Source organism: Perca fluviatilis, chromosome 24 (assembly GCF_010015445.1).
Source record: "Perca fluviatilis chromosome 24, GENO_Pfluv_1.0, whole genome shotgun sequence".
Lineage (NCBI taxonomy): Eukaryota > Metazoa > Chordata > Actinopteri > Perciformes > Percidae > Perca > Perca fluviatilis.
Genome location: NC_053135.1, coordinates 10867731 through 10884792, shown reverse-complemented (window position 1 = coordinate 10884792; position 17062 = coordinate 10867731). Strand labels below are relative to the sequence as shown.

Below are 17062 nucleotides of genomic sequence, written 5' to 3'. Positions count from 1 at the left end.
GACTACTGAAGACTGGAAGAAGGTGCTATGGACTGATGAATCAAAATTTGAAATCTTCGGTTCATCACGCAGGATTTTTGTACGCCGTTGAGTAGGCGAAAGGATGGTTCCTCAGTGTGTGACATCAACTGTCAAACATGGAGGAGGAAGCGTGATGGTCTGGGGCTGTTTTGCTGGATCCAGGGTCTGTGATTTGTACAGAGTGAAAGGCACCCTGAACCAAAACGGCTACCACAGCATCTTGCAGCGCCATGCATTACCCTCTGGTATGCGCCTAGTTGGACAGGGGTTCATCCTATAGCAGGATAATGACCCAAAACATAAGTCCAAGCTATGCCAGAACTACCTTAGCAAAAAAGAACAAGATGGTAAGCTTAAAAACATGGAGTGGCCAGCACAGTCACCAGACTTAAACCCCATTGAGCTGGTTTGGGATGAACTGGACAGAAAAGTGAAAGCAAAGCAACCTACAAGTGCCACACTTATGGGAACTTCTGCAACAGAGTTGGGAAGAACTTTCTGAAGAATATTTGATTTCCATTGTAGAAAGAATGCCACGAGCGTGTTCAATACATTTTGGTTTATAAATTGATTCCATGATTTCTTTTTTAACTTCAATTATTTGTTCTATTTTTTCATTTCAGAGTACAATAAGACATTGAACTGCATGCATTTCAATAAAAACCTGGGAAAATTGGGGTGTTCTAAAACTTTTGACCAGTAGTGTAGGTCTCAAAATATTGAGGATTTAAGGGCATCTCATTATTTGTTTGAGTGCAAAGTAGGTTGATATCCGATGTTGTCTAATGCCAAACTTTAGATCTGTCAGGATGAATATCTATTTGTCTGACCCTGTTCTTGAAATGTATGCTACTTTATTATACTGATATGATGGCCATGTGCTGCTAGAAATGGTGGTTTGGTGGAGTTATTTTTCAGATAGTCAATAACCCAACTTTTTTTAAATTCCTGTCACATTTCTCCTTATTGCTATTCCAACTTAGTATAATATTTAAACTGGTACAGGGAAATGTACAAATATACAATATTATTGCTGCAAATGTATCTTAATTTAAATTTCTAAAACGTTGCTAAAGTATCATGCTTAGCCTACTCATTTGGATTTTTTATAGCACTGTGAATGATGCAATATTAGCTAAAGATTGATCAGCCAATCGCCTGTGCCCTCCCCATACTATCAGTTCTCTCTTTCTAGGTGGCACTACTGTTTGCTTAAGATGAATCTGTAAAACAAATACATGCTTACTGGATTAAAACATTAACAACAAAATTGGCGATGTCTTAGGTTTAGAAATTGCACTTAAAAGTATGGGGGGAAATATCAATAAATTGTTCCATGAGAATATAATCACATACTCTGAAATAGAAAATAGAAAGAAAAAAAAAAGTACAAAGCCCAACATATGGCAACCTTTGCAAAAAATCATATTAAAAGTATCATTTATATTATATTTATATACATAATAATGAATGTTTTGAGAGTCCACCTCCCAGAAATTGAGACGTTGAGTCGTCAAACGTACGTGCAGTGTGTGTTTGGCGTGGATGTATTACGAGAACGCGTCTGGTTCAATAAAAGGTAAACATATGGCGCTGATGGCTTCAACTCAACGTTTTCCCAAACCCTTAAAGAGAAATCTCTGCTCTGATTGGTGGAGCACAGCAAGCAGACGCCCTCGCAGCAGCCAATCGGAGAGGACCCTAAAACTTGGGCCACGTCCCTGTTTGGTCCACGTGTTTCGTCACGAAAACCCGCAGTCTTTGTCGGAAGTTGCTCACTCTGCATCGTTGTCGTGGTTGCGGGTGTACATCAGCGCTGTCTGTGATTTATTTTTCTTTTCCTTTTGCAGGTTTTTGTGCACATTTAAACCATAAGGTGAGTGAGAATTAACTAGTACGGAATGTATAGGTTGATATAAAATGGATACATTAAAACACGTGGTATTTTATTTTGTGTGACTGAGCCTTGTTCTGATTCTGATGCAACATCGTAACTGCGCAATTCACCTTTTTGTTGCATCACTTGTCACCTAATTTGGTGTAGTTTAGGTTTCATCTTATTTGCTGCTTATACTAAAATCGATATAACGTTACATCTCATTTTAATGTAGTTCTCCATGAATTCTTACGGTTACGTTTACATTTTGACCATTTATTCAGTCAGTGCTGAATGGTGTAAATGTTGGCTTCTTTTATTCTCCCAAATTATTTAATTTTTTTAATTGGCTGCCTTTTTATTTATAGTTTTCCCATTACATTTCTACCGGATGTTATGGGTAGTGCAGCTGTTTAGTACAGGTCTGCTAGCACCGTGGAGCTTCGCCTGACTGTAGGCTGCAACTAACTTAAAGCCCCTCAATGATTTCAGCGATTAACGTTAAGCGGTTAGACACAGCCACGAGGAGAACAGTGACATATTCTAATTCCTAATTTGTCTGCTTGATATATAAAATATAGTTTACTGTAAAAAAAACAACAACCCAGCAATAGACTTTTTTTTTTAAGTTGTACATTTGGCTGATTTATTATTTTTAATGATCAGTTACTAGGTTTAGTAGCTAGGTTTAGGCAACGAAACCATGCAAATAGCATTGTTGACTATTGACACGTGGTGCTGATGATAGCAGCTACCATAATCATCTTTCTATACTGACTCCTGACATCTATGGCATAGCAGAGTGGCTCTTCACACTCTGTGGCAGTAGTTTAATGTCAAAAAAAAAAAAAAAAAAGCAGACTAACATTTGGACAGCTGGAACCAGGGAATGAACAGCTCAAAATTACGATTATGTTTTGTGACTGTGAATGTTCTAGGGCTGTCACTGAAAATTATTTATTATTTACTATTTTCGCCTAATCTGCCAAATGTTTTTTTCTCTTTACGCCATTAAAAAAATAAAATAAAACGTATACTTTTACTATATTGTAACACCAAACATTTTCAAAATAGATGACGATTGATTTTTCTTTTGATCAACTAATGGACTAATGATTTCAGCTTGAGGATATCTTCATCAGTGGTCACTCCTTTTTCCTGACAGCTTACACGTTTAATCACAGTAACCGATTTAGGTTTGCTCCTGACCTTGTGGTGGTGGGTTTTAAGGTGTACTACATGCTGTTTTACGTTGTTTTTCTACTGCCAGCATTCCTGCTGTTCACATTTGGCCTGGCATTTGTTATGGGTGAGTGCTTATCTATGGTCTGCTCTTCTTGTGCTGTTGACCAGCTGTTGCTGGCAGAGCAGTTTTCAGACGTGAATTTTCTAACACTTGCGCCATTTTTAAATAGCCTAAATCATAAAGGGCTGCTGCCCAGTTAGCCGTGATGCATGATTAGTGATCATTATGGGAGCACTGGACATACCGAAGGAGATTAGAAATGCCACGAGTTAAGCAGATAAACCAGTCTGATAAGGTAAGAATATTACAGGGATTTTCATTAGATTGGGATCGATGTTGCCAGATCAGGTGATTCGTGCACAGTATTTCTTCAGCCTGGTAGGTATTTGAGATTTGATTCTTGGCTGTAGTGGCTCATTAAACAAAAATATAAGTTTCTCCTTGTTAAATCCTCTTGCAAGTCTTTTCTGCCAAGCAGCCCTGGGCTCAGTGCCACATGTGTTCTCACGGAGGATCGCATTGCCCCCGTTAAACCCGGCGATGCCACCAGACACCATCTACCCCTTTTTTTAGACATTCACCACCGCGGTTGTGGAACCTTAATTAGCAGTGGAGCTTTCTAGTGGCCGCAGAGATCTGATATCAAGTATTGATGTAACACGTGAGGAGGAAAGGACCGCTAACACCTAAGATTGGTTTCTGTACGTTTTTCATTTTGTGGATGGATGGTAATAAGGGCGGTTACCGCTAAAAATCCATATCTAATGAAAGTTAAGCAAGGGAAAGGGTTTGCGCTCCGATGCGCAGCTGTTTGCCTAAGAATATGTTGTTGTTGTTTCAATGTTTGGACAACGTTTGAACTCTCGGTGCAGCCAAAGAGGGAGGTTTTAACAGCTGGCCTCAGTGTGTGTGTGCACTGTTCATTAGTGAAGGTTCATCTGCTGCCATTTCTGCCGGACAGTGTTGGAAAAACCTAATGCCACGCATGGATGAGCTGAGAACACATCTGTGTCGAATGTAGAGGGGCTTAAGGATTGGGAGGCTTGTGATACTTTGTGTTTAACCTACTTTAAGATGTATGGCTTGCAACTAACAACCATTTTCAGTACCAAATTAAAGGTCCCATGACATGGTGCTCTTTGGATGCTTTTATATAGACCTTAGTGGTCCCCTAATACTGTATCTGAAGTCTCTTTTATATAGACCTTAGTGGTCCCCTAATACTGTATCTGAAGTCTCTTTTATATAGACCTTAGTGGTCCCCTAATACTGTATCTGAAGTCTCTTTTATATAGGCCTTAGTGGTCCCCTAATACTGTATCTGAAGTCTCTTTTATATAGGCCTTAGTGGTCCCCTAATAATACTGTATCTGAAGTCTCTTTCCCGAAATTCAGCCTTGATGCAGAATTACAGCCACTAGAGCCAGTCCCACAATGAGCTTTCCTTAGTATGTGCCATTTCTGTCTGTAGCTATTGAGGAGGAGAGGGTCGGGGGCAAGGTGGAGGATGGTGGTGTGGCCTTGACCAACTGCCACTTTGCTTGTTTGAAAGCCATGATGTCTTTCTCTCTCTCTCATGGGTGGGCATAATTCTCTGGGAGGGCAAAGCAGAGAAAGGGGAGGTAACCTTGCTCCTTATGACCTCATAAGGAGAAGATTCCAGATCGGCCCATCTGAGCTTTCATTTTCTAAAAGACAGAGCAGGATACCCAGGGCTCCGTTTACACCTATCACCATTTCTAGCCACTGGGGGACCATAGGCAGGCTGGGGGAACTCATATTAATGTTTAAAAACCTCATGCCATGGGACCTTTTAAACGTGGTCATTAAAGCTTTAGTGCGTAACTTTTTTATAATAATATACGTCCGATACATTCAAGCCATTGCCAAATGAGTTGCTACAAAGCTAATTAAGACTGTCAGCTCCACACAGCTCTCTCTGTATTTCTCATTATGACTATGTTCAGAAGATTGTGACGTCCGGTGACTTTTCCCCCTCTACAGTGAATGAATGATGCAATATTGGCACTCTCAGCCACTCGTCGGGCCCTTCCCCTACTGGCAATTCAGTTTTTTCTCACATAACCCTGATGAAAGCAGGATTAACTTGACTAGTTTGTTCGCTCAAAATGACCGCAAACCGTATAAAGCAGTGCATTTTTGCATAACTGTTACAGGTTAGGGAAAGCAAAGGGTGGGGAGGAAGCTGGCAAACTTCCTGTTTAAGCATGATGAAGCTTTATTTGTCAGTGCTGGTGTGACTCAGCACTGATGGAAGTAAGGAGTGGTATGGTGTTTGTTTTCCACTCGCTGCTGCTTACTTGTGATGACTTATCAACTTTCAAAAACGTTGAATGTACACTTTGAGCTGGCTGGAGACGGAGTCGCAGATTTTCAGACTTGTGCAACAAGCAAAACCGATTATAACCTAAAGCTCTTTCCTCTGTTTGGTCCAGGGTTGAGCCATGCCGTCAGTTCCTTCAACCAAGGAGACCGCCGTCAAGGGCCCCGTGTGCCCTCACGCTGCCAAGCTGCTCAGCCACGCCAACGGGGAAGGCAAACTCCGGGAGGGTTCGCTACCGCTGAACGGGGTCGACAAGGTGCCGGCGGCGGGCACCGAAGACGCAAACGGAACCATTCAGATTAACACAAAGAACGTCGCTGCGGAGAGGAAATGGATCCGGCCCGACCTTCCCAGCCGCTGCACGTGGAGCCTGGGAGCCTCCAAAGACGACTCCCCTCACACACAAGTTCCAAGGTTGGTGCGTGATGGTCAGAATTTCCACCGCTCTGGCCCCGTCAAACAATTGAATATGCAGTTCAGTGACCTAAGGACACTTAAAGCTTTTAGCGCGTAGCTTTTTAATATTAATGAGCGTCCGTTACATTCAAGCCATTGCCAAATGAAGTTGAGTAGCAGTAGTTGAAGTAGGGCTGGGCAATATATTGATATTATGTCGATATCGTGATATGAGACTAGATATCGTCTTAGATTTTGAATATCGTAATATGGAATATTGTCTTTTCCTGTTTTTGAAGGCTGCATTACAGTAAAGTGATGTCGTTTTCTGAACTTAGCAGACTGTTCTAGCTGTTCTATTATTTGCCTTTACCCACTTAGTCATTATATCCACATTACTGATGATTATTTTATTTAAAGATTATTTTTTGGGGCTTTTCCCTTTTATTAGACAGTGGATAGATAGGAAAGGGGGAGAGGAGAGAGAGATGGGGAATGACACGCAGCAAAGGGCAGCAGGTCGGATTCGAACCCTGCGCCGCTGCAGGACTCAGCCAACACGGGGCGAACGCTCTTACTGGGTGAGCTAGAGGCCGCCCCGCTGATGGTGATCTATCACAAATCTCATTGTGTAAATATTTTGTGATAGCACCAATAGTCATCACTACAATATCGTTGCGGTATCGTTATCGCGGTATTTGGTCAAAAATATCGTGATATTTTATTTTCTCCATATCGCCCAGCCCTAGTGCAAAGCTAATCAAGACTATCAGCTCCACACAACTCTCTGTATTTCTCAGTATGGCTGTGTTTAGAACATGGTGTTCTTCAGCGACCTTTGCGCGCAGAAGCTCGAGTGAAGATATTGACCTCATGTTTTTTTAAATCCTCCGTGTCCTCCTTGGCTACAAATCACTGTGTGGAGGAGGGGATGGGAGGGGGCGCGTGCGCGATTTACGAAAGGCTTGTGTCACGTGGATACGACAACAGTGGTGTTGTCATTAATTAGAATTCCTCATGGGGGTGACAGAAACTACACACCATAGCTTTAAAAATGCTTTTGGAAATGAAAGGTATTGGACAGATTATATTACTTTGTTTGTTTAAACCGTTGAAAACTAGTTTCAACCATCTTGTGGGCTGTGCCACGTTTCAAAACAAACACGTCAAACCAGAAAGACGTGTCATGGTCTTACTCTAGTGGTAATAGGGAAAAGCAGCTTGTGTTAGATGTTGAGCTTGACTGTCTTTGCAGTGACTCTTCACACACACACACACACACACACACACACACACACACACACACACACACACACACACACACACACACACACACACACACACACACACACACACACACACAGTGTCACTGATTTTGTATTTCTCTTCGCTGAAACGTTGTTTTCTCCCACTTTTTCTCCTTCCCCAGAAAGGTCACTCCAACCCTTCTCCCAAACATCCTGCACAGGATCGGCGACACTCCCTTGGTTCGCATCAACAAGATCCCCAAAATGTTTGGACTCAAATGTGAATTGTGTGAGTCACCCAGCACTCGAGCCGAGACGCACGTTGTCCGATCAGACGGAACGCGTGACTGTTGACCACTCATTGACAACGCGCAAAACACGCGAGACGTGTTGTTTTGAGACAATGAATGTAACAAATGAAGGGTCATCTCTTATCAGAAATGGCTTTTAATGGAACACATCTTTCCGTTGTGTGTTTTGTAGTGGGCAAGTGTGAGTTCTTCAATGCTGGCGGGAGTGTCAAGGACCGGATCAGCCTGCGGATGGTGGAGGACGCTGAGAGAGCTGGGCTCCTCAAGCCTGGAGACACTATTATAGAGCCCACCTCTGGAAACACTGGTAATTAACTACATGTGGTGCTATGGGGGGAGAGGTATTTAAAGGTACGAGTGGTATGCAATGTTGTAAAATGTGTGTATGTGTGTGTGTGTGTGTGTATTGGGTTGGCCCTGGCTGCAGCTGTGAAAGGCTACCGCTGCATCATCGTCATGCCTGAGAAAATGAGCATGGAGAAGGTGAGTTCTGTTCTATACGCACAACCGGAGCAACGTCCTAGAATGTCTGGGAACAGACTCCCGCCCACTTTCAGGGGGAAACAATCCCGCGTTCCCCATAGACGACAACAGCGTAACGACAGAGGAAATGTAAATCGCTCCAAACTTTTACTTTAAACAAACCGTTTTGAATGAATAACTATGCCGAAAGGTTGCTGAGTAGTTTATTGCACCAACAATCCAATCCAAAAACCCCGGTCTTCGATTTGTCCTCTTGCCGTGTCCTAAAATAGATCCTGATAGATGGGCTTTGGCTCCAGGCTATAGACCAGACCGGCATCACAGAGGGTCCCTAACATCGGCGGAGCGGGGGGGGGGGGTGGCTAATTGGGCTTAAGTCCCGAATGTTTTGTCAAAAGCCCCGAATCTTTTAGGTTTTTTAAAATAACTTCAACTTTGTTTCATTTCCTCTCTCAGTCTTTGTGACTGGAGCGGCAAAAAATCAACAAAAGATGCAAAAGAAAAGGGAAGAGTAAATGATGCCTCTAGGCTACATGTGTGCTGACTCAGATATAATTGGAAAAGCTGATCTACAGGAGAATAAATAGATGAAAGCAATACAGAATGCCTGATAGCCTTACTTCCATATATTCCATTATGTTTTTATATTTGGATTATAATCTATGTTTACCTTTTTACATAAAGATTTCCAGCATCAATTTATTCAGAAAAAGGTATAAATAGGTGCATACAAATTCACCAGAATGCAGGAAATGAAGAGTTTAATGCTCAAAATTTTCTGGGGGAGGACCCCCTTCCCCCCCCACATCATAAGTCATGCAGAAATTGAATAAATACTTTGTATTTGGTTGAATTGTCAGTGCCATGTGTCAAATCTTTTGTTGTGTAAATCTGAGCAATTATTAATAATAACAAAAACACTAATAATAATATTAATGAAACACTCCTATTCCTTTGCATCCTTATGCATTCTATTATCTCAAACAGCCTGAAAAATAGTGCATTTAGCTGACGTAATTGGGAAAAAAAATCTCCACCTGGGGAGCATGCCCCCGGACCCCCCTAGGTTTGGGCTAAGCCCCGAATGTTTATATCGTCTGGCTCCGCCCCTGGTCCCTAATGAGAGGGAAGAATCGCGCTGTCACTTCAGGAGAGAAACGGCTGTTGTGTAGCGGATTAATCAAGACTTTTTTTGTGTGAATATACTCAGTCGGTGTGGTAAATGATGCTGGCGACAATTTCTACTGATGGATAGCTAACGTTAGCTTTAGTGGGAAGCTGCTAACAGTTTAGCAGCATCAGACTGTCGTCTCCAACTAAATCTCAGCTTATAGATCGAACAGTTGGTTATTAATAACCGGTTGATTAATTACAGACAACACTCTAACAATAGTGATTTAATCAGATATGTATTTCTACATTTGGCAGTATGCAGCCACCATGTTGGGTCATTGATCTACTGATACACAGGAAGACAGGGGACATGACGGCGATCAACCTTTAGTTTATTAAGGTATCGTGAATGCTCAGGTTCAGGCAAGGTTATATAAGAGCAGCCCTAACTCTCACTCTATCCCACTTCTGCATTCTTTTATAGTAAAGTCCTTACTACTTCTGCTAAATGCAGACTTGAGATGCCCTGGATCAGCACATCTATATTGATGACTATTGGCTATAATAAGATAATTAATAGTTAGCAAATGATGGGAAAGGCTGAGTGGTAAAAAAGGTATAAAATTCACTTGAGTCGTAGTCATTTTTGTCACATTGTGTTCTTTTGTTTAATGGAGTGACAACGCTTTAAAATCTTTATGTCCTATTGAAAGATTCATAGTGAAACCTGTCAGTTTTCCCACAAAATTCTATAGCAAACCATTCAAAAAACGGGTGTAGATGATATTTTCTTATCATTGAATTAGCTTAATTCAAATGTGGTGCTACTATACGTAAGTGCACATCATGCTACTGTGATACTCATAACATAATCATTATTGGACCTTGTTTTGGCAGATTATCATTACATGACATAATTCACATGTAGAGCAAAATATGCACATCATCCAAAGTCACTTTTGGTCACAATGCCATTTTCTCTCAAATGTACATTATACAGTATTAGTAGACATTGGGTCAGATTTATCTTCCTCTTCTTTTTTTTTTTTCCTATACAGGTGGATGTTTTGAGAGCTCTTGGAGCCGAGATCGTCCGCACACCCACCAGCGCCCGCTTCGATTCGCCAGAGTCTCACGTGGGCGTAGCCTGGCGCCTTAAAAACGAGATCCCCAACTCTCACATCCTGGACCAGTACCGCAACCCGAGCAATCCTCTGGCTCACTACGACACCACGGCTGAGGAGATCCTGGAGCAGTGTGACGGTACAAAGATCTTTTACCCACAGCCCTGTCATAAGCATGAAATGAGAAAAGAAAATCCTCAGATGTTAGATTTCTGATGGGACTTGATGCTATTGTAAATAAAAGTAAGTAAAAAAATATATATATACAAGCTATAAACAACCTTGTATATTTACCTCAAGAATACCAATTTTACAGTTTGTTGCCTCTGTCCTAGTGCATTTTTATCAGTGGAGTAAACATGATCTTTCTCTGAACTCCTCCTCTCCCGACAGGTAAACTGGACATGCTGGTGGCAGGAGCAGGCACAGGGGGGACAATCACAGGCATCGCCCGCAAACTTAAAGAACGATGCCCCAACATCAAGGTACGTTGTCTCTGTCCAGAAGTCATTGTTTTCTGAGATTATATTTCTTTTTTTTTGGTGAGATAACAATTTTTTTTAACAACTCGCAACATGAACACCCCCCCACCCCCACCCCTTCGTCGTCACCACACACCCATAAAAAAAATCTAGAAAAGGTGACACAGTAGCTACAATATTCAAAACCACTCAACAAAATAGACAATAAATCAAATAAAAACATATGTATAGATGACAACACCATGAGCCCATCATACCCCAGCACAAAGCTTCTTAGGAGCCCTCGAGAAAGCCATTTTCTAGTATAAACATCCAATCTGGCATACCGTTAATATGACATTTTTTTCAAACGCTGCCACTCTAGCCATCACACAAGCCCACTCCCGGATTGACGGCACCCCTTCGTTCTTCCATCCGCTGGCTATCCTTAAACTAGTCTGGACCCAGCTTCTTACGACCTTATCTAACCCGCTAAGGTTGGAGCCATCTCCCAGAACGAATAGTCTTGGGCTGAATGGAACCTGGCTCCCTGCAATCAGACATAGGTTCATCATGTGTCCCGGTCCAAAATTCCTGGGCCTTGTCACAGGACCATAGGACATGAAGTAATTGGTCATCCTTTGTCTTACATTTCCAACAATTTGGTGTGTCTTTCAGACGATTCTAAACAATCTGGAGGGAGTCCAATAGAAGCGATGCATAATCTTGAACTGAAATGAGGCGCAAAAATCCCCGCTACCAGATGGCAAAGTTGCAAATATATGAAAAATTGAGACCTAGGGATTCTAAATTGCTGTACCACATCCTCAAAGGATTTCAATAAGCCACCGAGACACAGATCCCCCAGTGTGACAATTCCCTTTTCTAACCAATCCCTCCAAAAAGGGGGAGATCTACCAATACATAACTTTGGATTTCGCAATTAGATAGGGATCCAGTTCAAACAGCCGGGCCTCTTTGGTCCAAACACTTGCCTCACCATACAGTTTATAACAAACAGACATTGTAAGGGCGATAATGGGGCAAAAACTTCTTGCTCACTACAATACCAGGGTGGGGCTTGAGATCATATTTCTGATTCTTATCTTACCAAGTAGTGAAGCTATGAAGCATGGCTAAAGGAATAGTGCGCTGAGCGACCCGTTGTTTATCAATGGTGTGTTGTGTGCAGATTGTTGGTGTTGACCCAGAAGGCTCTATCCTGGCCGAGCCCGAGGAGCTTAACAAGACGGATAAGACCCAGTACGAGGTGGAGGGCATCGGGTACGACTTCATCCCCACCGTGCTCGACAGATCGGTGAGTTCCAGGGGCCCGTTTTTTTTTTTCCCTTGTAGCTACATTACATCGACCATCAGCTAATTCGTGGTACAACGTGGTCATCCAGTGCAGTACACACAGTCCATTTCTGTACTGTCAAAAACTGCAGCACCAACTAGTTTCTATGGACAACTAGGGGACAGAAAGACCTAAACAAACTCAAAACCGGTCTTGATGTACTATTTCAGCTTATTATATATTTTTTGGCTTACACATTAGAAACTAATTGTATACTTACAGTACACATCTAGTAGAAGCAGAGCAACATGGGCGTCCCGTTGTTGCCTCTTTCTTCAGAGAAAATACTTTTCTGTAAGTCCTTTTCCAAGGACTTTATTAATGCTTGGACTTCAACGGTCTAGTGCTTTTTCTTTTTTTTAATAAAGAACAGATGTCTGGGGAAAGTTTCTTGTTTGTTAGTGTAAAACATTTTTAGCCACTTCCAGCATCCCCATGTGGACAATCAAGGTCATTTGATCAGCATAATACTGTATGTCACGGTGAAAAGATAGATGGATCAATCACACACAGCTTCTCAGAAAAGAGAGAAATGGTGCAACAGTGTGTTGTTTGATGATCAGGGTCACTGCTGCTCGAATGGCGCCAGACTACAGACAGAAATACAATGTCGGAGGCCGCTTGAGATTAGCTGGGCCTTCACATTTGTATTGTGTAGACGCAGATCTTGATTTTTATTTCTTTTCCCCTCAAGGTCCAAATTCCTGAGTGACAAGTGGATGGTCCAGAAGGGCTTCCTGAGTGAGGAGGACCTCATGGTGAAAAAGCCATGGTACGTGCAATTATAGGGTGTATTCTCCTCTTATGCAAATCTCCTCCATGTATGGTTGTGTAAGAGCCTCCCATTTCCTCATTTTTGTCAGGTGGTGGAACCTAAGGCTGCAGGGCTTGAACCTGTCCGCCCCCCTCACCGTCCTGCCTACCGTCACTTGTCAGAGGACCATCAAAATCCTCAAAGAAAAGGGCTTCGACCAGGCGCCGGTGGTGGACGAGGCTGGGTGAGTGTCCTGAAAGAGAAGCGATCTGTCACGCTCAAATACTGCATGCTGGGATCCTTTTTGGTACATTGTGTTTGATTGCAATGTCACTTGTGTGTCTGTACAGGTTAATCCTGGGCATGGTGACTTTAGGGAACATGTTGGCCTGTATTCTGGCAGGGAAGATCAAGCTGTCGGACCCGGTCAGCAAAGTCCTCTACAAGCAGTTCAAACAGGTCAGCCGCTAACTTAAACACCTCTATTTGTGGCTCTTTGTATTCAAGGAAATGTGAAAATGTGTGAAAGTGATGCCATCGGGATGTTTTCTTAATAACTTAATAGGCTGTAATTGAAGACTAAATTCTCAATTCTGATTGGCTGACAGCAGCAGCCAATGAGACAAACCAGTTCAGGAAGGGTCTCGAGGTAAAAAGGCTTTAAACCTGCTCGACTAAACGGATTTTAGCAAGTTGAGTGCAGTTGGGGTTTTTTGATTGGATTTGGTCCAAAACGGATTGTAAAACCAGATGGTTATAGTTAAATTCAGCCAGACAACTGTGATTAAATAGTAATAAAATTAGGCAGTGAGAGGAAACTTTGTGGACTTAAAAAAATCCAGAAGAATTTTCCCATTAGTGAAAGCACCAGAATTAAATTGTTGGCATCTTGACACATTTCTTACAGATCTGATACATTGCTCTGTCACTTGTGCATTGGTTTCTTTCATTTTCATACAAATAATGCTCGTTTTATTCATTATTCTTAAGTCATCGTCTTTTTTTTTTTTGTTGCCATTCTTAGATCCGTCTGACTGATAACTTGGGAAAGTTATCTCGCATTCTCGAGACTGACCACTTTGCCCTGGTGGTGCATGAACAGATCCAATGTAAGTACAACATTTTCACACACTTCCTTCATTCATATGCTCTCATTTGTCTGAGCTCCTAGTGCTCCATACTTGCAACAAAATCCGATAAACTAAATGTGTGTGCAAAAGGTCAAACTTTGGCTCCTCCTGGTGGTAGTATGGAAAAAACACACCGTGGCAGACAGAAATGCACAGTGCTGCTAATTTAAAAAAAAAAAAATCTGTATCATTCTGATTGCTCAGATTCATGGCATTTGATTATTTTTTTGGAGGGGGCTCACATTCATTAGTGTCTGTATCCCAAGCAATTGAGACTGAGTTTGCACGTGGAGAACAAATGTGTTCTTAAACCCCACTTTTATTCATACGCACACTCGAGAGCACTCTTACGCACAATTGAGAGCTGACATGTTTGCGCAAAATAAGTAGCTATACCCTTTTTGTCTCTTCTAATTTAAAATGTAATATTTCTCTCCTTTTAATAATTTTGTAACTTATTATTTTCATTATTTTACACATAATTATATGTTTGTTTTAATGAATACACACTACACTTACACTTCTGCTCATTTGTAAAGCACTTTGCATTGCCATTGTGTATGAATTGTGCTAGGCCTCTGTACTTCATCAGTTCTGCGCCCTTCTCCGGACACAGCGTTCACTGCATGAGTAAATCGGTTTTATTTGCTGCTTTGTATCCACTGCTGACGCTACTAAATGGGATGTCTCGTTTTTCGCCAACTTCTTGCAGCAGTACCTCCACTTCAGAATTACTAAAGTTTTTCTCTTTTGGGGTCGAGGCCTCCGCCGTCTTTACCACGCCTTTTTGGACATTCCTCCAAGTGTGCACACGGCCCCGCTGTGTCATGCCCTTTTAAAGGAATTAACGGGGCGCTTACCTATACTAAACAGGAGCAACGGGCACAAGCTGTCAATTTACGAAGACATTGGGATTCATCCCTCTAAGAACACAACTGCGAACAATTCTGCTGTTTAAGAACACGTCTGGAATCTAGACATTTTCTTAGGAACTTTCTTAAGAACAAATTTAAGAAAAAAACGTAGGAAGATATTGCTGAATGAGGCCCAAAGTCTTTCTGAAGGTAACAGTATTGACTGCTGCAGCTCAAATGTGCACCTTCCACACCTACATATTATTGGGGTTTTTTTTGAAGGGGGTGGGCATTTTAGTTTTTTTTTTTTTTTAAGGATTATTTTTTGGGCATTTTAGGCCCTTAAATTTGACAGGACAAGACACGAAAGGGAAGAGAGAGGGGAAATGACATGCAGCAAATGGCGACAGGTCGGAGTTGAACCCGGGCCCGCTGCGTCAAGGAGTAAACCTCCTATATATGGGCGCCTGCTCTACCAACTGAGCTATCTGGGCACCCCACACCTACATTTTTATGATAACGTTGGTCTCTCAGTGGGTCGTCTTGTCACTCATCATTCCTCTCTGATACATGAGTGTCAAAGTCCAGCTGCAGAGCCAGCATCCCAAGGGTTTTGGACAACATTGCCCTTTCAAAGTAGTCTGGATGAGGTGAGAATTTGGCAACAAAAAGGCACACTACTGTTTTGTAGAGTGTCAAGGTCATGTGTACATGAGTAAAAAGAGAGGAAAAATATCTCCAGATTGTTCCATAAAAGATATGATGATGATAACTTGATAATGGGGTGTTGCGTTTGTTTTTCATTGATTGTAGGTGTTTAATAGGAAGTAAGCAAACAAATTATCTGGATCTGAACATGCAGTACAACCTGACTTCAACACAGAGTTTACTGTATTGATTTTCACTCTGCAGGATTGATCCCACAGGGGGGAGGAGGGTCAGATCAAAGCTGGACACAGACTGACCAATTTGTGGCTCCACTTTTTTATAAAAGCAGCATAAAGCTTTTTGGAAATGGAAACAGTCATGTAGGGTGACAACTCCTCAAGCAAGGTAGTCATTCTCTGTCCTTCTCATCATCCTAATCGCTCTCTTCCATTCTGTTCTTCCACCAGACTTGACGGACGGCTCCCCCAGTCTGAAGCAGATGGTTTTTGGGGTGGTGACGGCCGTTGACCTGCTCAACTTCGTCACGGGCCGGGAAAGGAGAGAGCGATCCATGTCGGAGTCCACCGACGAGATGAACTAAACTGAACTAAAACGCTTGTACATTTCTCATGCTAACGCAACAAACACAATGACAAGTTGGGTAGACGAGTAGAAGATGGCAACACAAATATATATCTTGTGAAGTTTTTGATTTAAGGTTTGCTCTTTAATTCATTTTTGTATTTTTTTGAACTTGAGTCTTAAAGTCTAATAAGCCAAATATGTCAGGCTAGTGTCAACTTGTGATAGGCTTACATATAATTTGAAGCAGTTGATTATTTCTTATTATATTTGCTTGTAGTTCTCAAAGCAAATCTTTTGGAAGTTTTTAACTTGTAGAAAGCTTTTTATTTTGTGTCTGTCTTGAATAGAGGCCTCTGTGTTGCTGTTTTTCTTTTGTCTGAAAAGTACAAGATTGTTGAAGACATAGTAAAGTATTAAAGCCACATTCATCTCATTTATCAAGATTAGACAAGTAGAGAGCTGCTGTATATAAGCACATTATCTTTCCAGTGCTACTTATTATGTGCTGCCTTTTAATAATAAAACAATAAAAAAACATACATGCATAATCAAAGTTCTTTGAAATAAAATATTTTTGTGTATTTTTTTTCCCCCCCTTTTCCTTTTTCAATACAGCACTTGGGATGGAACTGTAAAGTTGTCTTGAATTTTTAATCTTCGCTGTGTCTGAGAGAAACGTTTTGTATTGCATAATTTTTCCTTATTATTTCCTGATTGTGTATGATTAAATAAAGTTTAAAGGAAGTCTGTGACTCCTTGCGTACAGTCAGTTAGGTTTAGAGTGCATTTATTTTTGTATATTTGCATTAAAATTGCCCAGAGTACTATTTTATGTGTAAGTGTGTTGGGACTACAAAATGAATAAATACAAAAATCTATAGGGACATCTTTAAATGGAATTTACACGTTACAGTTTTACATTTAAAAACATCTCAACGTAAAACTTGGCTTTAGCCTAGTTGCTTAGGATGTTTTAAACCAGGTCAAATCTAAGGATTATATATCTCTTTTGTTAGTTTTTTGTTATCCTAATTAAACTATATAATATAGAGATATTGCACGATGTACACGTTTACATAGTGTTTCTATTAATTATGTAAATATATTTGATA

The 17062-nt window shown here is 41.3% G+C and overlaps 1 pseudogene; it reads left to right on the top strand.

Annotated features, from left to right (window-relative positions):
* Positions 1 to 1765: 1765 nt before the first annotated feature.
* On the top strand, positions 1766 to 16777 carry LOC120554108 (annotated as a pseudogene).
* The last annotated feature ends 285 nt before the right edge of the window (positions 16778 to 17062 follow it).